This window comes from Capra hircus, chromosome 23 (genome assembly GCF_001704415.2).
Source record: "Capra hircus breed San Clemente chromosome 23, ASM170441v1, whole genome shotgun sequence".
In the NCBI taxonomy this organism is placed as follows: domain Eukaryota; kingdom Metazoa; phylum Chordata; class Mammalia; order Artiodactyla; family Bovidae; genus Capra; species Capra hircus.
Window position 1 is genome coordinate 33,439,052 of NC_030830.1, and position 25,403 is coordinate 33,464,454.

Below are 25,403 nucleotides of genomic sequence, written 5' to 3' on the forward strand. Positions count from 1 at the left end.
CCGGCGTCCCCGCCCCCGGCCCAGCCCTGGTTCCGGCCCGGGCTCCTCCCCGCCGCGCCGCCGCCGCCGCCTGCGCCGCGCCCTCTTCGCGGGGTGGGGGGGTGGGGGGCGCTCCGTCCCGGCCGCCGGCCGCACGCTCCGGTCCGTAGGGGCGGCCGGCTCCCGACTCCGAGGGGCTGCGACTGAGCCCGGGCAGCGAGTGGCTGCGAGCGGGCGGCACGCGGGCGGGGCGGGAGGGGGCGGGGGAGGCGGGGAAGGAGGGAGCGCGCCGAGAGCCAGGGAGGAGGGAGCCGGCGCGCGGCGGAGGGAGGGCAGACCAACTTCTAGCGCTACCATAATTCGCCTAAAGCAGGTGCAGCAACTTTCACCCGGCCCCGCAGCTGGCGGCGAGCGAAAGGAGACCACGTGGGCCAAACTTTAGAGGAAGAAAAAGTGGGGAAGACATAGGGCTGCGAATCTGTAAAAAGGAGGTGGGGGTGGGGGGAAATGGAGGGACTCCAGGGATTCACTCTGGCTTTGCGAATCCCAAGGCGCGCTTCGCAAACCCCAGCCTTTCTCTGGAGTCTGGAGGGACGGCCAAGCCCTTGCTCCCACACGGTTCATTGGTTCCCGGCGGGCTGTGCCCGGCGCAGGGAGTGGCCGGGGGGGGGGCCCAGGGTCTGGAGCCGGTGTCCTTCCTCCCCTCCCTTCTGCGCCCCGCTGCGTAGGGCTGGGGGGCGTGTGCTTTTGAAGCTGGATGGGGTGTGGTGGGGGGGGGGGAGACTCCCCTGGGCTTTGTGAAACGGTCACCCCGGGCGCGCGCCGCCTCCCTCTCCGGAAGGGGAATTTCCCATAAAGTGCTCTACGAACCAGTGAAAAAGGGGCCCAAAGCCGGATCCGCGCGGGCAGAGCGGAGTGCAAAGTAGAAGCAATTATCCGGACAAATTAGATTGTAAACAAAACTCAACGTCTTTTGCCTGAGGGCGGGGAAGTGCGCAAGGAGGAACCCGAGGGATTGTGGCTGGAGCCAAGGTGTGTCTTTGGGTTGGGAGGGGGAAGTCCGGATGAGGAAAGGCCCCAGATCCGAGGGGGAGGGCTGTGCTGGTAGCTGGAGCCCCACGCGCAGAGACTCGTGGAAATCTGAATAAATTCTCTCTCCGCCTTTTAACCCCAAAACATCTCCGATCTGGCTCTGTGTGTTGCAGTGACGAGAGGTGAGGGACACCTCAGAGCCTGTCACGGACTGGCCCGTGACCAAGGGAGGGCCCGGCTGTGACTGGAGCCTAGGAAGGCCTTGGCCCTAGAAGGCTCTTCTGGCCCAAATCCCCCCAGGCAGGTGGAGACTGTCAGACACGGAATGCTCCTGTGGATTGGGAGCTGCGGGTGCCTCAGGGGTGACGGGGCTGTGGCCTGGGGAGAGAGGATTTCTTGGAAGAGAAGCCTTTCCAAGGGGACTTGGAAGAAAAAGAAGAGGTTTCCTCTTGGGTTCTCCTCGCTTTACTCCGTCCCTTTTCTGTGGGTGCAGATGACCAGGTGGAGCTGTCATGTGTGTGCTGCCTGTCCAGGTCCAGATCCTATGGATCTGCTCTGCATGGGGCAGGTGTGACAGGCATATTCAGGTTCTGCTGGAGCTTTTCAGATAGCAAGCTGTGAAATCGCTGGGAAGAGGACCCTGAGCGCCTTGTATGTGGGTACCACAGGTCCTTTCCAGTGTAGCAATAACAGAAGCATTACGAATAAAATAACCACAGCTAATGTTTGAGTTGAACCACATGCCAGGCATAGGACTCACTTCATCTTTGCCATAACCCTATAAGTAGACAGTCCTGTGATCTCCATTTTACAAAAAAGTTAAGTTCACCTATCTACACTTACCTGGCTGGTAAGGGATGAAACAGGATTCCAACCAGAGCTACTCCAGTGAGGCCTTTGAAGCAGTGCTGCCTGCTTGTGGGTTACCTGAGGAGTACAGTGTAGGAGGAAGGAAGTCTTTGGTGGTGTGATTCTATTTATTTTCTGTGGAGGGTCAGCTCTGGTGGGAGTCAGGGCATGTGGACGGGCCTGAGCCTGACCTGGAGTTGACAGGTCCTATGTAAGCCCAGCTGGATGATGACCATGCCCCTCGGGCCTCCCTCCCTCCTCCCTCCTTTTCCTGCAGAGATTTCTTCGGGTGGGGTGAGAACTAAGGACTTCCAATACAGAAGATGCAATGAGGTGACGTCCAGTGGGTTTCTCCAGCTGTTTTCTGTCTGGCTCCCTGGCCCACTGCATCCTTTCCCATCACCTTCCTGCAGCAGCCCTCTGCACCTCATACGTGGATTCACTTGCCCAAAGGGATTTCCCTAAGAAATGATTTTCAGTTTACCATTATCTCCAGGTCAGTTCAGTTCCCAGCACCCCATGAGTCACAGTAGGGAGCCCAAGGGAGGCCAAAGATCCTGTCTGGTCCTCACCTAAAAGGCAATTTAATTAGGAAACAAGGTCTTACCGAATACATATATAGAACACCCCCCCCCCCCCCCCAGATTAAAGCAGCCGGTCCAAAGCCTTTCTGGATGCAGGGGCTCCAGAAAAAGTTTCCAAAGGGTAGCCCTTGGCTCCTAAGCAGAAGCAACTGTGAATAGGTAGGAGGGTCCTCTTTCCATCTGTCTTTGTTTCCTCAAAGGGTCCCAGGGTCAGGGCCTACGATGTGACAAGAACAAGGGCCCATGGCCTGGCCCTACCAGGGAGGCCATGATTAAGAGCACAGAGGCTGGAATGAGGCAGCCTAGGGCTGAACTTCAGCATCTGTCACTTACCAGCTGTGTGATCTGGACAAGTTAGTTACAGGATAGAGCCACAGTTTCCTTATCCATGACCTTGGGAGAATGCCTTCTGGGGTTTGGAGGGTAGCATGAAAAAGCCTGGGCAAAGCATCTAGCTCTGTGCCTATTCATCACATGTTTTCCATAAACACTCACTTTCTGTTTTGTGAGCCCCAGTTTCCTCACCTAAAAACGAGAATACTGACTTCACAAAATCGTAGATCATACGTATGTCTGCAGCTGATACTTGTAAGCGCCTGCTGAGTGCCAGGCACTTGATTCACATGCTGTTCAGCTGCATCACCCCGGGCAAAGTGGCTCTTCTCATTTTACAGTGAGGCACTCAAGCTCAGGGGCTCCCAGGTGGCAAAGTGGTAAAAAAAAAACCAAAAAACAAAAAAAAAAACACCCTGCCAATGCAGGAGACGCAAGAGACACGGTTCGATCCCTGGGTTGGGAAGATCCCCTGGAGGAGGAAATGGCAATCACTCCAGTATTCCTGCTAGGAAAATCCCATGGACAGAGGAGCCTGGTGGGCTACAGTCCACAGGACTGCACAGAGTCGGACACGACTGAACACACACATTACACTACTACTACTCAAGCTCAGAGAAGTCAGGCAACTTACCTCAGGTCACATACCTAGAGGGTGGTGCAGCAAGGATTCACTCTCAGGTCTTCATGCCCTGAAGAGATGCCCTTTCCCAGGGTCAGCTACCTCCCTGTTCTGGGGATGGACTGGGTTCAGTCATGTCCAACTCTTTGTGACCCCATGGACTGCAGCATGCCAGGCCTCCCTGTCCATCACCAACTCCCAGAGTTCACTCAAATTCATGTCCATTGAGTTGGTGATGCCATCCCACCATCTCATCCTCTGTCGTCCCCTTCTCCTCCTGCCTTCAATCTTTCCCAGCATCAGGGTCTTTTCCAATGAGTCAGTTCTTTGCATCAGGTGGCCAAAGTGTTGGAGTTTCAGCTTCAGCATCAGTCCTTCCAATGAATATTCGGGACTGATTTCCTTTAGGATGGACTGGTTGGATCTCCTTGCAGTCCAAGGGACTCTCAAGAGTCTTATCCAACACCGCAGTTCAAAAGCATCAATTCTTTGGTACTCAGCTTTCTTTATAGTCCAACTCTCACATCCATACATGACTACTGGAAAAACCATAGCTTTGACTAGATGGACCTTGTTGGCAAAGTAATGTCTCTGCGTTTTAATATGCTGTCTAGGTTGGTCATAACTTTTCTTCCAAGGAGCAAGCGTCTTTTAATTTCATGGCTGCAATCACCATCTGTAGTGATTTTGGAGCCTCCCCAAAATAAAGTCTGTCACTGTTTCCGCTGTTTCCCCATCTATTTGCCATGAAGTGATGGAACCAGATGAAGTGGGTTAGTGGGTATGTTTTTAGTACCAGGCCCGACATTGGGGGTGGGTGTGCCCTCTATTCCCACAGTCCCAACACATCTAGACTCAGATGTTTCCATTCATCTGATTGCTTGAATCTTACTTCTTTTCCCCCTTCAAAACCTTTTTTTTTTTTTTTTTTAAAGGGAATTCCCTGGTAGTCCAGTGGTTAAGACTAGGCACTTTCACTGCTGTGGGCCTGGGGTTTAAACCCTGGTTGGGGAACAAAGATCCACACAGCATAAGAACAACAACAACAACCCAAACTGTTTTTTAGTTAATTAAGGAATAAAACATTACCAACATAATGTAGCGGCTCAACACCTAAGTATATACTGACAGAAATGCATAATGCGTTCAGCAAAAGACAGATACTAAAATGGTTGAATGGTAGAATAGTGCCATTCAAGATAGCCATTAACAGTGAAATGGGTGAATAAATGCTGATATTCTCATGCATGGGCTAGTACTTGGTAATGAGAATGAACAAGCCATAGGCACACCCAGCAATGAGGAGAAGTCTCACAAACAATGTTGAACATAAAAATCAGTCACGCCTTTGGCTGGAACTCCAGTCTTCCAGTAATTCACCAAAATGTCCAACACAAAGGCAAGGAGGGGCACCCACCCCTTTCTCTCTAGGCCTTTCAGAGAACATGGAGTCAGTCCTTTGACCACGTACATGCGAATCTACAAAAAACAGGTGATATTGTAGATATCAAGGGAATGGACACTGTTGAAAAAGGAATGCCCCCAAATGGTACCATGACAAAACTGGACGAGTCTACCATGTTACCCAGCATGCTTTTGGCATCATTGTAAACAACATAAGGGCAAGACTCTTGTCAAGAGAATTAATGTGCATATAGAGTATATCGGGGCTTCCCAGGCGGTGCTTGTGGAAAAGAACCCACCTGCCAGTACAGGAGTCCTAAGAGATGTGGGTTCGATCCCTGGGGTGGAAAGATCCCCTGGAGGCAGGCATAGCGACCCACTCTTGTCTGGAGAATCCCAAGGACAGAGGATCCTGGCGGGCTATAGTCCATGGAGTCGCAAAGAGTCAGACTCAACGGAAGTGACTTAGCATACACACGCCTAGAACATATTCAGCACTCTAAGAGCTGAGATAGCTTCCTGAAACTTGTGAAGGAAAATGATCAGGAAAAAGAGGGAAGGACTTCCCTGGTGGTCCAGTGGTTAAGGATCCACCTGCCAATGCAGGCGGGGGGATGGGTTCAATCCGTGGCCCGAGAAGATGCCTCATGCCACAGAGCAAGTGAGCCTGGGTGCCACGACTCTGAACCCTTTGAGCCTAGGGCCCGCACACCACAAGAGAGGGTAGCTCCCACTCATCATAGCTAGAGAAAGCTCTCATGCAGCACAAAGACCCAGTGCAGCGAAAAATAAATCAATAAACGCTCCCTCCCTGCAAGAAAAAAGAAGGAAGCTAAAGAGAAAGATGCTTAGGTTCAACTGAATCGCCAGCCTGCTCCACCCAGAGAAGCACACTTCAGGAAAACCAATGGAAAGAAGCCTGAACTGTTGGAGTCCATCCCCTGTGAGTTCATGACATGATGGGTGTAAAGAATCTAAAAGACCTGGAGTGAAAAAAACAGGCCAATCACAGAGATAAATTCTACTTATCTGAAATTCAAAAATCGATTGAGCGAAATTGACAAGATAGAACTCAGGAGAGTGGCAGCTTTAGGTGGGGGAATAGCTTGGGCTTCCTGGGGGATTGGGAATACTTTGTGTTTTTTGAATTTGGGATTTGGTTACAGGGGTGTGCTCACTTTATGACAACTGAGCTGGTGTACACTTATGGTTTGTACATCTTTATGCTTAAAAAAAAAAAGCCTATTAATTGTTACTGATGAAATTGAGATTCTTCAATATCCCTTCTTCCCTTTCTCAAGCCTTCCTTTGCCAGAGGTAGCCAGTTTCCAGAAGCTAGGAGGTAGTCTTCCCAAGTAAGTTTTACACTCTTAGTCACTTAGTGCGGCTTTGGTATCCTAAAATGTTAAATAAAATGTATCCTTCTGCTCCTTGCTTTTACTATTTGTTGGTGGTGGTATTCTTTACTAAATTTCATGTTGCTGAGGTTAATTCAGGTTTGCTACGTGCATCTCTGGGTCATTAATTGAAAAGATTGATGAAGATCGTTCTGTCACATCTGTGTGCTCCCGTTTCTTTACCCAGCCTCCCAGTGACAGTTGGGTTGTTTGGCTGTTGTGGCCACACTGCAGTGGGCTTCCTTTGAGCAGTGTCCCCCCGCCCCAACGCCACCCCCACCCCATCCCCCCCCCCATCAGGGCCTTCTGCTTCTCTCCTTGTTTGCCTCCTGCTCAGTCAAGTTGACCTTCTTTCTCTCTGTGTTTCCTCCACTCACTCTGGAATCTTCTCCCCTCCCCATCTCCCAGCTGTCCCTCCCCACCCTGCTTCCCAATCTTTCTGACTCAGAAAGACCCAGGGTCTGTGCTGGGTAGAGGTGGGGGAGGGATGGAAGGGGGTAGCCTCTTTCTTTGCCACAAAGGCCCCTGTTCCCCAAGATAAATGACGATTTAAACAAAGAAATATTTCATTAAGAGTTGATATCTTAATGAACTGTGCCAGGAACCTCCAAGGCACTCTCCAGACTCTCCCTCTTATTAAGGGGGGCTCCTACCCTGGGGTGGGGGAGGCTTATCAGTTTACCATATTGCCCTGAGTAGAGGACCATGCGGTGTGGGAAGCTGTCCCAGGGGACTGAGGAGGAGCTAGCGGAAGGCACCCAGGCCTGGGGGTGGGGCCAGGTTGCCCTCTTGGTAGGAGACTGGCCCAGTGCTGGGCCCTGGGAGGTGTTTGCAGGGCTCACATTTAGGCTCTCAGAGATGCATGCCTTGTCCATGGGGTGGTGGGAAGGGGACTCTGCGCTCCTTGGTGGAAAATCATTCATTAAGGAACGAGAAATGAACGATAACCTGACAAGCAGTGGACAATTTTTCCATCAATTCGAACACAGTGTCTTTGGGTGAAATGAGACGATCACCGCCCTCCCCCCCCGCCCCCCCCACCCCAATCCCATGGAGGGATTTTCACAGACAGACAGAACAGGACATAGGCAGGGATGGACCTAGAAAAGCTCACTTCCTCTGTCCACGCACCACAGCCAGCCATTCCCCAAGGCAGGGGTGGTGGGGAATGCCCCAGAGACAAAGAAAGGCCAGGGAGGAGTGCCCAGATGAGAATTCCTTCTCTTTTCCTGCAGCTCATCCTTTAAGAGCTACCCCACTTCTTCCTTCCTCAGAAAGATGCTTCTGACTGGGACCTCTCTGACGGTCCAGTGGCTAAGACTCCAGGCTTCCAATGCAGGGGGCCCCGGGATTCAATCCTTGGTCAGGGAACTAGATCCCACATGCCACAGCTAAGAGTTCGCAGGCCACAACTAACGAGCACAGATGCTGCGTGCTGCAGTTGAGACCCAGCACAACCAAATAATTAAAATATTAAGAAAGAAGGAAAGAAAACCCCATAGATTTAAATCCCAATTCTGTCACTTCCTAGCCTGAAATCCTGAAGCAGCAGGGCTTAATCTCAGTTTCTTCAACTCCAGAAAAGGGAGAAAGAGGGCCTGGCAGAGGTGGTGAGAGAGTGTAACACCTATAGGGTCCTCTGTGGAGGCAGCCTGTAGATCGAAGCCACGATCCGATCGGTCTCTCTTGATCACCCCAGCCCACTTCCATCTCTTTCCCTCTCCTCCTTAGCTGCTTGTGTTGGTGTGACAATGTGTTGTTGGATAATTATTATTTCATAAGCACCAAGTAACTTCGAATACATTGTTTTCTTCCTTCACTGGTTAACCGAGTATGCCTCATCTCTCTAACTAGATAATAAACTGAGGTCAGAGCCCATGATTTTAGTCATTTTGGGATTTCCTCTTACGCCCAGCCTAGTGTGTTTTGCACAGTAAACGCTTGTTGATTTGGTTTGATTATTATTCTATAGTTAAAAAAAAACATAGTCTGACACCTCAGGGCAAGTCGGGGCACTGCAGGTAATACTGAAGGAGCTGTAGAACCTCTGCCGTTCCGTGTCTTCAGTGATTGGAGGGAAAGAGCTGGGGGTCGAAGTGAGGACTTGGATTGAAAATGGGACATGACAGAACTTCCCCGGTGGTCCAGTGGTTAAGAGTCTGCCTGGCAATGCAGGGGACAGGGGTTCGATCCCTGGTCCGGGAGGATCCCGCGTGTGAGCCCACTCTCTGGAGTCTGTGCTCTGGAACGAGAGGAGCCACTGGGGTGAGAAGGCCCACACGCTGCAACTAGAGTGTGGGCCCTACTCTCTGCCGCTGGAGAAAGCCCACACACAGCAACGAACACCCAGCAGAGCCAAAAATAAAACAAGTAAAATTTTGAAAATGGGACAAGACGGCATCCTCACTCCCTCGGGGCTGTTGCTGCCTCCGTGTGCCTCCAGCTCTTTCCATCGCCGCTTGCTGCGCCCTTTCTGCGTGTCTACTGTTGGAGATGCCTTCAGAACTCTGTACTCAGAAAGGGAAACATTCTTTCCCTGAGGAAACTGGAGGGCCTGGGGTTTGGGGTCTCGGTCACTGGAGGGTGAGGTGGGATATGAAGGAGGAAAGTCAAAACCAAGATGGCCTCACACTGGAAATAGCCATTACCTATTGAGTATCTGTTTACCAGGCATTTTTCATATGTATTGCTGATCCTCACAGTAGTCCTAGTGTTGAATTTTATTTCATTTGTTTTTAAAGAGGAAGCAGTTCCCCAAGTGGCAGAGGCAATCGATATAGGGTGGGTAGAGGGGAAAGAAGTGACAGTCTTATTTTATTTATGTATTTACTTGGCTGCCCTGGGTCCTAGTTGTGGCGCTCAGGATCTTCCATCTTCATTACGGCATGCTGGATCTTTAGTTGCGGTGTGCAAACTCTTAATTGCATCATGTGGGATCTAATTCCCTGACCAGGGATCGAACCCAGCCCCCCTGCATTGGGAGTGCAGAGTCTTAGCCACTGGAGCCCCCTGCATTGGGAGAGTGGAATCTTAGCTACTGGACTGCTGGGGAAGTCCCAAGAGCGTCTTCGTAAGTCACTGATTGTGTGTGGCACCTGGCAGGGCCCGTGGAGTGGGGCTCACACACTTTCCTGGGCTTCCTCACTCTGGTTGGAGTCCACTCCATGCCGGGCCAGGACTCCAGGGCCCTCCTCCTTCCCAGTTCTCCTGCATCCCCTCTTCTTTCTGGTCTTCTCTCTTCCAGATTCTTTTGCTCTTGACCCCTGGCCCTCCAGTCCTCAAGACCTCGCTCATGGTTGCTGGGCAGCAGGAATTCCCCAGAGCCAGGCATCCAGAGGCTGGAGTGAGGCCGAATCTTCTTCAGAGAAGATCCAACTGTGCACCGGTCACTGTGTAAAGCGTTCTTTATCGGTGACGTCATTTCACCTCCCGACCACCCTCTGGGATGATATAGCAGATGCTGTGGGTGCCCTGTCTGTGTGCCCTCACCCTGCTCTCATCACTTATACCCCTAAGGCTTCCAGTCGCCTACCTGCCTAACTTTGCCTGAGGGCTTCCTCTGGGCTTTGGATCATTCTTTGCCTGTATGTGGGAGACCAGAAGTGCTGGGGATTTAACACCATCCAAGAGAGCCCTGAACCCATGATGGAAGGGCTGCGGCTGCTGCTGCTAAGTCGCTTCAGTCGTGTCCGACTCTGAGACCCTATAGATGGCAGCCCACCAGGCTCCCCCCTCCCTGGGATTCTCCAGGCCAGAACACTGGAGTGGGTTGCTATTTCCTTCTCCAATGCATGAAACTGAAAAGTGAAAGTGAAGTCGCTCAGTTGTGTCCAACTCTTAGCGACCCCATGGACCGCAGCCCACCAGGCTCCTCCGCCCATGGGATTTTCCAGGCAAGAGTACTGGAGTGGGGTGCCATTGCCTTCTCCGGATGGAAGGGCAGTGGTGTATAAATAACCCTCCTCCTTCACCTCTGTGCTGGGGTCACCTAGGTGTGAAATCTACACACACTTCCAGGGTTTCCCAGCAGGAACCCACCTGAGGAGCTGTCCTGATGACCAACCTGATTGTGTTTCTTCCTCTCTTTATCTTACTCCCCTACTTCTCTACTCTTGTTTCCTTTACCACCTAAATCACTCACGTACACTGGAATAGTGGTCTTAGGATACCTGCTTCTGGGGTCTTAGGATACCTGCCTAAGTCAGGTGGGTACCGTCATCCTCGTTTTACAAATGAGAAGACTCAAAGCTTTGAGAGGTTGAAACTCACAACCAGTTTCACAGTTATGTAAGGGAAGTGCCTACATTCATACCCTGGCTTGTTAGATGCCAGAATATCTACTCCACTTCATTGCTCTACCATATGCCTTCTTTTAAAAAAATTTTTTAATTAAAAAAATTTTGGAGTATAATTGCTTTATCATGTTGTGTTAGTTTCTGCTGTACAACAACGTGAATCAGCTATTTGTATATATATATCTCCTCCCTCTTGAGCCTCCCTCCTAACCCACCCCATCCCACCCTCTAGGTCATCACAGAGCTCCCTGTGACATGTAGCAGCTTCCCACTAGCTCTCTGTTTTACACATGGTAGCCTATATATGTCAGAGCTACTCTCTCAATTCATCCCACCCTCCCCTTTATTGTTCAACTGTATGCCTTCTTGAGGGCCCTGCCGCTCTGCCCCCAAAGTCTGGGGAGCAGGGTGGATAGGCTGTGCACTGGCTGGAAACGGAGGGTGTTTCCAGGTCACCCAGCCCTCCCTGCTTCCCTGTGGGCCCCTGGCCAGGAATCGGAGCCAGTTCCTGGATCATGGACAGAAAGAGAAGCGAACACCCACAAGACTGCCTACAGGATGAATGGGGAAAAGTGAATGCCACTTGGAGTGCTAGAAAAGAAGAGAGAGCCAGACGTATGAAGGCTGATGGACTCGGGACTGAGGACTCCTCTGAGTCTTTGCCTGGGATCAGACTTCCCTACATGCAGCAGCCCCTGTAAAGAGGAGGAATCGGGGTGAGAGGTGGGAAGAGATGTCTTGATAGTGGAGTTTGCTCAGCCTCAGACTCTGAAAAGTCCCTTTCTGGGAACCTCAGGCCCCAGGGAGAAATTGGCCAGTGTCTTCCTTGAGTATGAAGGTGGGCACTTTGTGAGGGTGACCTGAGCCCCGCAAAGACAAAATTTCATGGACAGAACATCATGCAATTTTTTACTTGGTTGGGTTTCATGACACCTTTGTCTTAGTTTACGTTCTAGAAGCAGACTCTGACGCAAGAGTTAGAGCTCGAGTTGAGAGTGGAAAAGTGGGGGACTGGGGAGACAGGAGGCCCACATCGGGAGTGTTAGCATGTACTGTGAGTGAGAGGGGCATGGTCCCACTGGGGAACCGCAGAAGACATTTGAGACATGCTTCTAGTTGTCCATATGATAAGGCAAGAAAGTTGGGGTATTTATCCACCAACTCCCTCTTTGCCATAGTTGGAAGACTGCTTCCAGATACAATAATTCTCCAGCACTTCGGGATTGTCCTAGGCTTGAGCCAAGGGTGTTTCCATGGCCAGAAAGAGGGAAAAAAATAAACCTCAGGCAAAGGGCAGGTGTTGGCAGTAACCAACCTTCTTCATTTGGAGGTAAGGGCCGAGAGACATTGCAGAAAGCCAGCGCTGGCCACACTCTGCCCTCCTCGACATCTCCTCTTCATGTGCCTTTGTGGGTTTGCGTCATCTCCTTGAATGATTGGGGTTCTCAAGGCTTCTGACCCATGGCTCTCCTCAAGCTACATGTCCCCTTGGACAATTCCGTGTACTCTCATGTGTTTAACTACCGTCTGAGTTGGTCCAAGTTGTCTTGGACTTCCCTCCACCCCTACCCGACGTCTGTGACCCTCCAGTGCTGGCGTTCCCAACGTGTCCCAGACCCAAATTATCATCTGTATCCAAAGACATGCCCTCCCTCTGCATCTTCTCCTCCGTGGTGGCATCAGAACCCACTCAGTCACTTTAGAAACTATTATTAGAAATCATCCCTTGATTCTCCCCAGCCCTTCCTTTTCACATCCAGTCACCAAGTCTTGTGGGTGTGGCTTCCAAAATGATTCTGAGAGTCATTCCCTCTGCTCCATCCTCACTCCTACTGCTGGACCCTCATCATCTTCTGCTTGGGGTGTTCCAGTAGCCTCCTAACTGACTCCCGTTTCCAACCTTATCCCCACCCTACACCTCCTTCTAGCTCCTCTTCCACACTGGTCAAAGAGTTCGGTCTACAATGCCAACCTGAACTTTCGATATCTTGTTCAAGACCCATTCCTGAAGGGCCAACCAGTTTCAAGCATGTTGGTCTGGTGCACAGGGCACAAGGTATCTTTCTTGAACCTTCTATTCCTTCCCTGGCCTCTCCCAGCTCTGCTACTTTGGTCTTGTGGTGTGTGTGCCGTGCTCTTTCCTCTCAGGCTGTGCCCTCTGCTTGGAATACTTTTTTTTTTTTTTTTTCAACTTGCTTTCATTGCTGACTCTATGACCCAGCTTAGACGCTACCTTCTCTCAGAAGTTCTCCTTGAATGCTCCAAGCTGGATTAGACGCTCTTCTTTTGTGCTCTTACATTGGTGCAAGCATCAGAAAATTCACTGCAAATGGGCTTAAATAAATAGACTGACTTGTGTAATTGCATCAAGGGGTAGGGCTTGCTGCAGGTGATGTGTGATCCAGGGGCTTAAGAAACGATGCTGCAGTAGTCTCCGTATTGCTAATTTTGCCTTATCCTGGGTGGGCTTCATTCTTAGAGTCCTTGGAGGGAGTCCCATAACTTCAGACTCACATCCTGCCCAGTTCAGTGCAGTGAACTGTTCAAGCAAATGCTGACTTGTTGAGACCTGTCTCAGAAGTTACTTGTTCCTCCCCAAATCAATCAAAATGTCCGAGGGCTTAGCACGTTCTACTTCAGCAGTTGGTAAACTATGGCCAGCTTGTTCTGTAGTGGCAGAGTTCAGTAATGGAGGAAGAAAGGAGCAAACTTTTTCTATAAAAAGATAGATAGCAAATATTTTAGGTTTGGTGGGCTGAAGCAAAAATCAAGGATATTATGTAGCGACCAATGTAATAAGACAGAAAACAAATTTCCACAAAATTTTTATGGATGGAATTACAATAATAATCAAGTACAATTTTTGGTAATAAATGATCTGCTAGTGAGGAAAAAGGAATTTTTTTGGTTGAGGGGTGGGATAACATTTTGCTTAGTTGGAGTTCAAAGTTAAAGCTCCTTACCATCAGGTCGACGGCAAACGTTCATCTGTAAAAATTACTCTTAGTTCACAGACCGAGGCCTGTGAACAACCTCCCACAAACTCAGGCAGGGGTCTTTCCTGGTGGTCCAGTGGTTAAGACTCTGCGATTCTACTGCAAGGGGCGTGGGTTTGATCCCTGGTCGGGGAACTAAGATTCTGGATGCCTCGTGGTTCGGCCAAAAAATTAAAAAGAACAAACAACAACAACAAAAACAACAGGCAGGATTTGGTCCGGGGGCCAAAGTTTGCAGACCCCTCCCCTGGATGAAATCAAACTATTATCAAGCTAAAGGAAGAGACCTGGGAAGGTGGAGAAGGAGAATGCAAACCACCTTGATGGTGGAGATGACATCAGTGCCACAGGGCCTCAAGTGTGGGGCTACCTTTGTGACTCGCCATTCACAAAGTCAGGCTATAGGACATTTTATCAGACATTTCTTTTAAGACTAGTTCAAGTCCACTAAGCCCCAGGAACCTGATGCCATCCCTAAAACACAGGCAGGGCAAAGGTGGTTGTACCCTTTCAATAGAAGGGAATTGATGCTCAGAGAAAAGTGACTCATCTGAGGTTTCCCAGCAAGGCCTCTCTGAGATACCTTTGAGGATTCCAAGACGTGAGCCTTGGGACGGATGCTTTGCTGAGTGAGTAACTGAACAGTTATGGTATGCCCTAGTTAGAGGGCAGAAGCTGGGCCAGCAGCAGTACAGGCTAGTCTAGACATGTCCTGGGAGGCTAGGTCTCTGGAGTGCTCTGTGACATCCAAGGGTCAGTGTCCTGGGATGGGCATGGTCAACACATTTTCTCAGGAACCCAGCTCTATTTCAAGAGTCTCTGGGCTTAGGCCTGTCTCCCAAGGAGGACAGGTGATATCAGCCTGGTAGTCCTGAGCTGGAGGGAAATTAGGCTGCAGGCAAGAATGCCCAGGACACCGACAACAAATTTGACCCCTCGCCTGTTGCCTCCAGCCTCCGGGCCTGGCCCCATCTGTCCCCGAAGAGCACTCTGGTGACTGCAGGCTAGGGTGTGGTTTAAACATTGATTTGGGGATGACCCCAAGGTGGGGACAGGCTGTGGGCCGCCCTCCTCCAGGGCTGACCTGGCCTCAGGCAGGGCTGTCCACGGCCAGGAAAGGGCCTGCAGGAGGGCAGAGGCAGCCAGAAATGAAGGATGGTTCCTGGGGTCCTTTCCAGGATATATGCACAATGATATATGGATACCGATTGTGTGGGCACCGGTACCAACACATATACACTCACTGGCCTCATACGTGTATTTACACACTCCCATAGGCAGACACTCACTGGCCTCACACGTGTATTTACACACTCCCATAGGCAGACACTCACTGGCCTCACACGTGTATTTACACACTCCCATAGGCAGACACTCACTGGCCTCACACTTCCATAGGCAGACACTCACTGGCCTCACGCGTGTATTTACACACTCCCATAGGCAGATGGCCACACCCTGCCCATCTTCACTACCAGGATCTCACACTCACACCCTCACATACTCCTATGGTTTCCCACACTTATATACACACCCCCATGCTCACACACACCAGTATTAGTTTCCTAGCTCTGCCATCACAGAGCACCACACAGTGGATGACTGCAAACAGCAGGATTTGGTTCTTGTCTCACGGTTTTGGAGGCTAGACACCAAAACCACGGTTCTGGCTGAGATCCGCAGGGTGGCTCCTTCTCTGATTCTTGCTAGTTTCTGTCAGCCTCAGGCATCCCTTGGCTTGCAGCTGCCTCGCTCCAACGTCTGCCTCCGGTGCCACGCAGACGTGGGTTTCTGTGTTTCCACATGGACACCTCTGTTTCGGGGCACTCATCATTGCCTGAGGGGCCACTTGACTCCGGTGTAACCTCGTCTGAACGGATTATATCTGCCCTGGCCCTGTTTCCAAGTGTAAAGTCATATTCTGAGGTGCTGGGGGTTAGGACTTCAGTATATCTCTTTTGAGGGGGACACATTTGACCCATGACAACATCTTACAGCCATACAAATCTCACATGTACATATTATATCCCCACAGTGGCACACAGATGTATATGCTCAAAGTCACGCAGACACATGTTCACACGTTCTCATGGTCACAGGATGACACATACCCACATACGCCACCAGGATCACACACACACACACACACCCCTACATACACTCACACACACACTCTGCTTCAGTCTCCTGGTGTTACACACCCCTCACAGTTGCTCCTTCATGCGCCTGCATGCCCGGCCTCCCTCTGACACATTCCTCACCCCACCCCAGGGCCACACTCGGAGGCCACCCCGCGGGGGTCATGCTCTGAGACCCACACTTGGCTTGTACCTCTCACATCCTCTCCCACCCACACAGTCTCTCCGGTTCTGACTCCTCCTCCAGCCAGCGCGCTCAATCCCCAAGCAACCCTCAGGGTCCGGGAGGCAGCAGCCAGCCAGGGCGGGGTTGGGGGGGTCCCCCTGCCCTGCTGCAGCCGGGCACCAGGTGGAGAGGCCCCTGCCGGCTGGGACCTGGAGCCCCCCGAGCAAGCCTTCTCCATCTTGGACTCCCACTCTTCCCTCTCTGGGGCAGACAGACAGACAGACACACGGACGCATGTACGTACGCTCTCACGCTCAGCCCCGTGCCCCTCCGGCAGCCCCACGGCAGCAGTCTGTTCCTCATTATGGGCCAATGCGCCTGTTTACTCACCCAGCTGGAGATGGTTAGAGAGTGATAAATAATGAAAGAGAAAACAGGCTTTTCCCCTCTGCGGCTTCTATTTATGTAACATGTGTCACAGCTCACTCACAGACTTTGTTTCGGAGCTGGTTGCAGGAAATAGTTTATTTTTTCCGGACGGTGGCTTGGGGGGCGGGGTGGGGGGGCTCGGGGTTTGGGTTTCTGGTCTCACGCCCATGGGAGTTTCGGGATCTGGTTCCCAGAGTCGTCTTCCCCTGGTGCCGCCCCTCCCCGCCTCCCCCTTCCCCCACAGCTCCGAGGCCGACGTCATGGCTCAAGGCTGCCTCAGAACTGGGTTTTCTGATTCCACTGATTTGCAAGGAGGTAGGGTGGTTGGGGGCCCCTCCCAGCTGCCTGTGAAACCCCTCAAACAGATGGGTTTAAGAGCCACACAGCTTGAGGCTAGGACTCCCTGAAAGGAGTAGGTGTGACAGGGGGTTTCCCAGGTAGCTTGCACCTGTTAGGGAGGAGGGTACACAAGAATCCTGTCTGTTAGATATCAATAATAGGGACTTCCTTGGTGGTCCAGTGGTTGAGAATCTGCCTTGCAATGCAGGGGACGTGGGTTCGATCCATGATTTGGGAACTAAGATCCCACCTGCTCGGAGCAGCTAAGCCTGAGTGCAGCAACGACTGAGCCCAAGCACCACAATCAGAGAGTCCAATCGCGGCAACCAAAGATCTCACGTGCTGCAGTTGACACTCGGCGCAGCCAAGTAAATGACATTTTAGAACACGGATCATAGATCCATGCCCTGTGTCCACTTAGCCCTTTCGTGTCCATGGTCTATCTGAGGCTTCGTCACTTTCAGCGGCTCCTTCCCAGGTGAGAGAGATTGAGGAACGGGAACCCAGAGGGACTGACTGGTGCCTTGGTCTGCTCACCTGGTTGTGAAGAGCCAGGACTTCAAACTCACCCCACTCACCATCTCCCCTCTCCCAGCGCATGTGGGAGTGTTTACTATCGTGTGGGGGCTTGGAATGTAGTGGACGTGAGCTGTCAGAGGTCTGAGAGTGGGCTGCCTCCCCATCCTTCCCCTAGGACCAAGGCGGGCATCCTTTGAGAGATGCTCTGGGGAGGGAAGAAGTGGCAGGAAGTGGTACTGCTTCTTGACCCCCCAGTGCAGAGAGGGCTTTGGGAGGTTTAAAGACAACCTGCCCCCTTGCAGCCTGTCTCTTTTGCCAGGGCAGGGAGCCCATGCCTTATTTGACATGGAGCCTCATTGTGGGGGTGGTCCCAGGCCACTTGTTGGGGGAACCCCAGAAGGTACCGACCTCTGAGGAATGCAGGGTCTCCTTAGAAGATGGGCTTAGAGGCCCCAACCCCAGCAGACTTGGTGTGTGAATGCGAGTGTGTGTGTGCGTGCACAGATGACACAGGGTCAGTCCTAGTGGCCTCAGGGATCTTTTCGGGAACCGCTCCACAGGGAATCTCCTAGGGAGAAGAGGCCACATTCCCAAGACAAGGATTTTTGAACGGGTGTCTGACAAGCATAAGAACACACAGTGAGGACTCAGTGAAAAAGAGAAAAAGCGTGATGGAGGTGGTTTTCAAATTTACTGGGTGTCAGGATCCCAAGAGAGTTAGTTCAATGCTGATGCCCAGGCTCGCACCTGGGTGTTAGTTCAGAAGGTGGAGAGTGTCCAGCAGTCAACATGGCTGACAAGGTCCTGGGAGTTCTGAGATGGGTGGTTTCCCAGAGGCTTGGAGACAGCACCGTCGTCCTCAGTGGGCTCAGGAGGCACCCCCCTCCAGCCCCCTCTCCCAGTGAGAAGGAAGCTTTACAGTCAGGAGAAAATCTGACTTTCCTCAAAGAATGGCAATGAATCGGTCAGAAGAATAATGAAATTGATTTGGTTGGAAAGAAGGGAGAGGGGAAGGGAGGGAGGGTAGAGGAATGGAAGGAAGGAAAATGAGCTTGGTACACTCAGGCACCAGGCTCAGTTATACGGCATTTGGATCTGTCTGCTCTGACTTTGAGACACCCATACCCACTTCTGGAACCTGCAACGCTGTCAACATTTTATTCTTATTACCAGCTAATTCTTATACAGGCACACCCACCTCACCCCGAGTCCAGACTTTTTATATCAGCTGAGCGATTAGCACACCTTCGAGCTCATACTGCATTCCAGGCACTGTTCTAAGTACTCTATAGGATTCCCTGGTGGTCCAGTGGTTTAAGAGCTCCTGGCCTCAGAGCTCTCCGACTGCAGGCAAACGCCCAAGACAAGAGGCTGGGCACCCGGGGTCTCTGGTTTTTTATCCTGGGAGCACTCACGGCTCTGAGAGGGTCCCAGGAGAGAGGCACCACATGAAGGGGGCTCCAGGAGCACCCCCTGCCTAGGTTTTCAGGAGACCCCTGCATCCTTGTCCCCTTGGCAGGATGGATGCGTCACAACCTGGAGCTCAACAGTGTCGGGGAGGGGCAGGGCTGAACAGAGGCCCCACCCTGGATGTTTGTCGAGGCTGCAGTTCAGTTTAGTTCTGTCTCAGTCGTGTCCGAATCTTTGCGACCCCACACACTGCAGCGCGACAAGCTTCCCTGTCCATCACCAACTCCCGGAGTTTACTCATACTCATCGAGTAGGTGATGCCATCCAGCCATCTCATCCTCTGTCGTCTGCTTCTCCTCCTGCTGCAAACGTAGCTTAGTTTCCCAAGTATGGTGGGTCCTGCCCACAAACATTCACCTGTATACACACATACTCTCAGGAGCCTCCCCTGCATTCAGGGCCCCCTTTCATGAAGAAACCTCTGGTTTCTAATGTCCCCTGTGGATGGTGACACGTATAGGGAGTTGGTGATGGACAGGGAGGCCTGGCGTGCTGCAATTCATGGGGTCGCAAACAGTCGGACACGACTGAGCGACTGAACTAAACTGATAGTAAAAATCATCCTAGACATTACATGCTCTGCACACCTTGTCTCTAAGCTTCACATTGGTCTTGCAAGAAGGTTTTTAACAGAATCACCCGCTATCCTTAGAGATGAGAATAACGGGGCTCAGAAAAGCCAAGTACTTGTCCTGAGGCCACACAGCCCGTGCGTGACAGGGCTGGATTGGGGTCCAGACGCTTTATCCCTGTCGCCAGGCTGCCACTCCCATTTCTCTCCCCGCGTCCAGCGCCCAGCGCAGCACCCAGGATGTGTTCAGGAAGTCCACCGAGCCTTGTGTATGTGTGGGTCTTCTTTCATACACAATCAGCACAGTCTCCAGTCACCCCTTTCTCCAAACCCACCCTAAGCCGTGATCGCGAGGCAGACTCAGAATTGCAGAGCCCTCTGCTTTCTCTGCAGCCAGAACTAGCACCATCCTGAACTCCCTGAGGGCCCTAGCCTCAGTTTCCCTCTGTCTCTCAGGTCCACACACCTGAACAAGGCTTTGAGGAGATGGATAGCCCCTAGTCGGGCTCCTGCCCCAGGTCTGACCCTCACTCTGGAAGCCGCTGCCCGCCTCCGTCCCCCCTCTTCCTATGAAACATCAGGCCTGGCACTGCCCCCCCCCCAACCCGCCCCGCTGCATTCCCCTCTCCTGGCAGCCCCCTGGGAGCCCGGGCTTTGCTTGAGGGCAGCGAGTGAAGCCGGCTGTAACAGAGAAACCTCGGGCTCCTCTTTAGAAGTCCCTGGAGGAGGCAGATCTGAGGAAAGGCTGCCGAGAAGGCGCCTGCAGCAATGTCAGCTTGAGAACAACCTGGCTGACAGGATGCTGAGCGGGGATTAAGGTCGGGATCAGGGAAGCCAGGGAGACAACGCAAGTTCCCTGCTCCCCTTGTTGCTGCCACCGCAGCCTCCTCCCAGGCTTCTGGGTTTGTCTTCTTGTTTGTTCTCTGGGAAAGTGGGTGGAAAGGGATGTGGGCAAGGGTGAGGCGGGGAAGTGGGGGGAAGGACAGGGGAGAGGTGGAGACAGGCAGGCCTGGGATGGAAAGCGATGGGTTCTCCTCTGGTCCTCAGGACTTGGTGAAGGACGGGCAGTGGCACGGTGGTCCTCGTTGGGGACCCTTCCCCCGCAACTGTCCCCAGTTGGCCATGGGGCAATGATCACCTACCCTGTTAACTGTCCTCCATGTGCAGAGCCTGTCCCGGTGGCAGGACTCGTGAGGACAGAGCTGTTCTTGCTCTGAGAGAGGCTCCCAGCCAATGAGACAGGTGCAGTACATCTCCCAGAAAGGGGACAAGCTGGTTTCCACCTGCCCACAAATGCAAGCTCGCAGCAGAAGGGCCTTCACTTCGACCTGCCTCCTCACTGAAACATCACAAGAGCCCAGCCAGGTGGGCAGCGGAGCGTCAGTAGCAGCTGATGGAGCCCCAGACGCATTGCCCCTGGTGGGTGGCTAAAAGCGTGGCCTCTGGTCTCACGCTGCATGGGTTTGAATTCTGGCTCTGCTGCTGACTTACTGTGGGGCTATCGACTAAACTCTCTACTCCTCCGCTGAGGGAAATGTAGCACCCCCTCCTGAGGCTGTTAAGATGAAGGGAGTAAGCACAAGAGCCGTGCCTGGGATAGGGCGGGACACAGGTGATGGGTGCGCTGAGGGCAGTTGCATTTACCATGAAGCAGAGGGAAGGAATAAGAGTGGGAATCTGCAGTGAATCACCCGAAAGCTTCAGAGAGAAAGGAGTCTGGAGTCTGACTTTGGAAGCCGAGGCTTGACGGAACGAAAGAGTGAATTGGGGGGTGAGAGACAAAGCCCCTTGTTTGTCGGGAGAGTGGAGGGCCTGAGAGGGGCGGAGATTTAAGGATATGTCTGGGGAGAGGGACAAGTATTCATTTTCTGGGAACTGCAGTCTTTCCGGGGCCATCCTTTCTCCAAGGTTCTAGCTCTAACTAGGGCTAACATGACTACTGTCTCCTAGTCTTGCCAAGGATGAGCCTGGGGTGCAAAGGACATGAAAAGATCCTGTTGATCACTGTGACCTTCGAAGACTGGGGCTTGGTCCAGAAATCCAAGCCATTCAGAGAAGCTTCCAGTGGCGCCTGCATTCTCTGGACCTGATGAGGGACAAGGCAAGCAGATAAACATGCTGAGACTGCAAACGTGGAGGCATATGGTCCCTGGGGTTGGGTTCCAGCTTTACCACTGACCAGCTGTTTGGAGCAGGTCAATCAGCTTCTCTGGGTCTTCGTCGCCTGGTCTGTGACATAGCGGAAAGATTCACACAGAAACAGAGGACAGCTCGTTCTTGGCTTCCTCGGGGAGAGCCGCCACAGGGCCTGCTCACCCTGGCCCACACTGAAGCTCCTCTTGGGGTTCTTCAGCCCCTCACGCCATCTCTGGGCACCCTGACTGCAGGCTGGAAGTAGAGAAGGGTCTGAGTGGGAGTGAGAGCCCAGTGTGGGTTCCAGTAATTGAGGAAAGGATCCGGATCCGCTGCACAAGAGTGCTGGGGGGAAGCACTGGGCCAGGGGGCCTGGTCTCTGTGGGGGTGAGTGGGGCACCCTGAGCTGGGGACTGTATCTCTAGGGGACTGGTTTCGGGAGATGCTAATTTCAAAAGCTTCTTTTAAAGAAACCTGTCAATACAATTTATGTGTATATTTATTGTAGGAAATTTGGAAAATGCAGAAAAGTGTAGAAAAAGAGCTAAAGCTGAAGCTCTAGTACTTTGGCTACTTGATGCAGAGAGTTGACTCATTGGAAAATATCTTGATGCTGGGAAAGACTGAAGGGAAAAGGAGAAGGGGCCAGCAGAGGACGAGATGGTTGGATGGTATCACGGACTCAGTGGACTTGAATGTGAGCAGACTCCAGGAGATGGTGAAGAACAGGCGAGCCTGGTGTGCTGCAGTCCATGAGGTCTCAAAGAGTCGACATGACTTAGGGGCTGAACAACAACAACACACTTGATGTACGTATAACTCAAAAAATGTAGAAACAGTGTCATGGAATAATGAATACAGTTTCATAAAACTAGTTTCTTCATTAAGTAAAACATCAGGAATTTTTCCTCCAGATCATTAAATATTCTCCTCCAGCGTCATTTAAAATGGCCACACAGGGGACTTCCTGATGGCCCAGTGGCCAAGACTTCTCCTTCCAGTGCAAGGATGTGGGTGTAACCCTCAGTCAGGAAGCCAAGATCCCACATGTTAGTCAGGGCCGACTCAGTCGCTCAGTCATGTCCGACTCTTTGCCACCCCACGGACTGTAGGCCATCAGGCCCCTCTGCCCATGGAAATCTCCAAGCAAGAAAACTGGAGCGGGTTGCTATTCTCTTCTCCAGGGGATCTTTTGGACTCAGGGGTCGAACCCAAGACTCCCATAATGCAGTCAGATTCTTTACCGTCTGAGCCACCCATGCCTCGTGGCCAAAAACCCAAAACATAAAACAGAAGCAATTTTGTAACAAATTCAATAAAGACTTTAAAAATAGTCCACATCAAAAAAAAAGAAAACTTAAAAAAAATAAAAAATAAAATGACTGCACAGTGCCCCATCTTCTGAGTGTGTTGTAAGGCATACACTTTTATCAGTCCTCAATTGTTGGGCATCCAGAATGTTTCTAGATTTTTGCTGTTATAAGCAGTGCTGTGACAAACATCACTGTAGAGAAATCTTTGAAGGGGCGGCTAACTTTATGGTTGTTTATTTGTCTGTCTACCCCAGCCTGGAGTGTGAGATTTTCCAGGGCCGGCCCTGCATCCGAAGCAAGAGCTTGGCTCCTGGTTCTCTGTAGACCTCCAGTAATTGTTGAATTGCATTTTCTGGGGCTTGTGCTCCAGGCTGAGGAACTAGGATGATGGGCTGATCAAGAGGAAACCCACCTTCCCTGCTAGGACACTCAGGGGTCCCCAGTGCTCTCTGTAGGGTCTGCCAACTTCTGGGGGGAAAAAAAAAACATTTCCAAGCCCAGAGCTACCACCGTCGCAGAGGCTTGCTGAACTGCTTCCCTTTATCTCTTATCTTTTCCTGGGCAAACTTTCCGTGGCCTCCCCCTGCCAGGACCCTCCCCCCTGCACCACCATCCCCACCTCTGACTCATTTGAGTCCTTTTGTTATGTCTGCAGGCTGAAGGCCTAGCCGACAGAGCCCTTTCACCTGCTCATTACTGTTGTGGCAGCAGCCGGGCTCCCCCTGAAGCAGCCCCTTCTCTGCCCCCCCACCCCCGTTTCTGACAGCACAGCCCCTAGGCCCTGGGAAGTGCCCACAGGGCACCCTCAGCCCTGCCCCCTGCTCTGCCCGCCGCCTGCTTCCCATGGTACCAAGGAGCTTGGTCTCTTCCTCCCTCGGGGGCTCTGGGTGGATGCTGTCATTCTTCCTTAGACAGTTTTGTAGAATCAGGGGTTTTTGGAGCTGAGACCCAGCTCCTCATTTTTCAATGGGCCTTTAACACGGTTGAGAGGTAAGGGACAAAAATGAGAGGTAAAACTTACTAATTTAATCTCCCCCTCAAGCATCCATGCCCTCCCTCCTCTTTTCCGTCTTCTCCTCCCCCATCTCCTTTTTCTTTCTCTTCCCCCTTTTTCTCTTCTCTCTTTCAGCTCTGACACACTCTCCCACCCTCCTGTCCTCATTTCCCCTCCTCTCCCCTTCTTTTTTAAGTTTTTTTTTTTCTTTTAACTTTCAAGGTCATTCCGGACTCCTGACGCTGCCAGTCCCTTGGTGAGACGTGAGCGCCATTGGCGTCCGTGGCCTCTGTTTCCGTGGCAACCCAGTAACCATTAATTTTCAATTAAAGGAGACAAAAAGCTCGATGACAGCTCCAGGTCTGCTGAAGATGTCAAGAATCTGTATTAATATACAGCAAGAGAGCATAATTGTGTGTCCATCTTCCAGAGCAGCGAAAAATGGAGGGATAATTACCAGCTCGAAAGCCACTCTGTAATTTAGTTCTTACTGTCACCACAGCCCTACACATTAGCATAAATTAAAAGCAGAGTTTATTGTTATCAAAGTGCATTGATATCGCCAGACCTGGTTTCTTCCTTTTAACTGTTTGTCGTGGGTGAGTGACTCCCCAGCTCTCTCGGGGTCTCCCTGGGGTGGCGAGAAGTTCAGGCGCGGGGTGATGCCTAGGCACGGATGCTGGATCAAGAAGGTCTTGGCCATTTCTGCCATCCTCCCTTGGGGTGGATGGAGACCAGGGTCAGGGTGTAGCCCCTCTGAAGGGGTCTGGGGATGCTGGTAATGGGGAACTTGGATATTAATTCGCCTTCCAAGTGTTAGTGCTTTGTTTTGCCTGAGGCCCCTCCAGCTCCCTCTGGAGGGGGGCTGTTGCCCATTTAGGGGACCTTTTCAGAGCCCAGTGCAGCACAGGGCAGGTGTGCATGCTAAGTCGCTTCAGTCCTGTCTGATTCTTTGCAACCCCATGGACTGTAGCCCATGAGGGTCCTCCATCCATGGCATTTCCCAGGCAAGAACACTGGAGTGGATTGCCATTCCCTTCTCCAGGGGATCCTCCCCACCCAGGGATCAAACCTGTATCTCTTACGTCTCCTGCATTGGCAGGCAGGTTCTTTACCACTGTGCTGCCTGGGAAGCCCAGTGAGAGTGCTCAAATCCAGCCTGGAAAACAGTGAATGCCAAGCGGTTTCCTCTCCTGGGGTGGATGTCAGCGGGGGCCCTTCTTGCTTCCCCAGTTCAGAGTGTGAGTTTCCCCTCTTGGTGTGGAGATGATCCTGGCTCTGGCCCGGTTCCCGCTGGCCACTCAGGGTCCCAGGTCCCCGGTGTGGCCTCTCTGGATGTCCCTCTGCTTGCTGCTCGACTATGCATCGCCACCTCCTCCCCTCCCCTGGGTCCTGCCACCCTACAGCCTCACCTCCAAGTAGTCGCAGCGCCTGGAAGTGTCTCGCTGCCACGGTGCCCGTGACAACCACAGAAATCATGAATTTCCATGAATGGGGGACGCGGAGTTTTCTTGTATTCTATCCAGAGAGAGCTGTCCTTCAGAGGGGAGTTTAGTGTAATTACCCTTAAGGGAGCGATCCTTACACAGTCAGTCACAACACTGGCCTCCTGGCTGAGATCTGGCAGCAAAATTGCAGGCTGTGTGCTCAACAGAAGTAGGGGGGGGGCGCGGTAGGCGGGAAGGAAGGAGGAGGAGGGGAAGGAGATGCAGAGGCTGTGAAAAGAAAAGTGCTGGCTTCCAGCTGCCAGGCAAGGGTTCTCCGAGGCGTCCGTGGGGCAGGGAGACTTGCCCACAGGTCCCCATGAACAACGTCTGCTGGTTCTGAGGAGGGGTCGAAG

General features: G+C 52.0%; 1 long non-coding RNA gene across 1 annotated transcript; it reads left to right on the forward strand.

Annotated features, from left to right (window-relative positions):
- On the forward strand, nucleotides 324–24,116 carry LOC106503470. Its single transcript, XR_001297159.1, has 2 exons — nucleotides 324–470; nucleotides 23,786–24,116. It is a non-coding gene; the product is annotated as an uncharacterized LOC106503470 (long non-coding RNA).